The sequence below is a fragment of the Piliocolobus tephrosceles genome, chromosome 4 (genome assembly GCF_002776525.5).
Source record: "Piliocolobus tephrosceles isolate RC106 chromosome 4, ASM277652v3, whole genome shotgun sequence".
Taxonomy (NCBI): Eukaryota; Metazoa; Chordata; class Mammalia; order Primates; family Cercopithecidae; genus Piliocolobus; species Piliocolobus tephrosceles.
The window spans coordinates 128,634,740-128,636,352 of NC_045437.1; positions in this window are offsets into that span (position 1 = coordinate 128,634,740).

The following is a 1,613-nucleotide window of genomic DNA, read 5'->3' on the forward strand; positions in this document are numbered from 1 at the left end:
TCAAGATCTGGACACTGATTTTTTTTGAGAGCTCTCTTCTTGGCTGGCAGATGGCCAATCTCACCTCATATGGTAAGAGAGGTAAGAGAGCTCTTTGGTGTCTTTTTTTTTTTTTTTTTTTTTCAGATGAAGTCTTGCTCTGTCACCCAGGCTGGAGTGCAGTGGTGTGATTTCAGCTCACTGCAACTTCCACCTCTCAGGTTCAAGAGATTCTTCTGCCTCAGCCTCCTGAGCAGCTGGGATTACAGGTGCATGCCACCAAGACTGGCTAATTTTTTTCTATTTTTAATAGAGACAGAGTTTCACCATATTGGTCAGGCTGGTCTTGAACTCCTGACCTCGTGATCCACCGCCCTCAACCTTCCAACGTGCTGGCATTACAGGCGTGAGCCACTACGCCTGGCCTGGTGTCTCTTTTTGCAGGGACACAAATTCTATCAGATCGAGGTCCCACCTTTATTACCTTATTTAACCTAAGTTAATTCTTAGAGGCCCCATCTACAAATATTGCCACACTGGGGGTTAAGTCTTCAACCTATGATTTCTATAAGAGACACAACATTCAGTGCATAACGGCAAGATATATGTTTTTTTCTTTGAGAAAATTAGTACACAAATAAAAGATGAAAACAGTCCTTAAACCAAAGTATTGGTTTGTACTTTATAAATAACTAGATGCATGTCTGTCTTGAGGAAAGATGAGTGATATTCCTTCTTTGGTTAGAAATATGCCTGTCTTGCGCTTTTAATACATATATCTCCATAAATATATTAGGGAGAACGTCAGTGGGGATTTAATATACTGTAAAAAAGAAATTGTAATTGGATTTCAGTATGGAGTCATAGTTCAAACAATGGGATTGCAGTGCAGTACAGCCTGCCAGAGTCTCAGATAAGAGGCTTTGGCAATCTGTTCTTCCCATGCACAAATGTCGTGCACCTGTGAGGCTCTTAATCTTCCAGAAAATTGAAGCTGTCCACCTTTAAGTAGAGATTTAAAACCTAAAACAGTAATCAGTGGAAATAAAGTGGGCATTGCTATTGATAAGGCATAGGAGTCACGTAAAGCTTTTGTTCACTCTGTCATATGGAGTCCTAAAATTTCTGTCTCTCTGTGATTAAAATGAATGATCAATGTATGATCTAATTTAGAGCAAGGAGGACTCCTCATTGTTAAATGATCTCAATAGTAACAGTGAATTCTGAATGTTTTCCTGGGATTTAGTGTTAATCTTTTATTTTTTAAATTTCCAAGCTTCTTTTTACTGTTCAAGATGAATGAAGAGGAAGATTATAAATTTTGAGTAATACTAAAATGGTTTTATTTCATGTCTTGTATGTTTTTTTTCTTTTCCTGTGGGAGAATGAAGGGTAGTAGATTGTGACTTTATGATGAAACAAACAATCGACCCCCTTAGAAAAATCATTTTTTCCCTCCAAACTTTCAACTACTTTGGAATTTCCAATTCAATTTTTAAAATGTGAAATATGCTTTCGGTAATTTCGTTTGAGTCAACAAAACACTGGCATTTTCTTTCTTTCTTTCTTTCTTTCTTTCTTTCTTTCTTTCTTTCTTTCTTTCTTTCTTTCTTTCTTTCTTTCTTTCTTTCTTT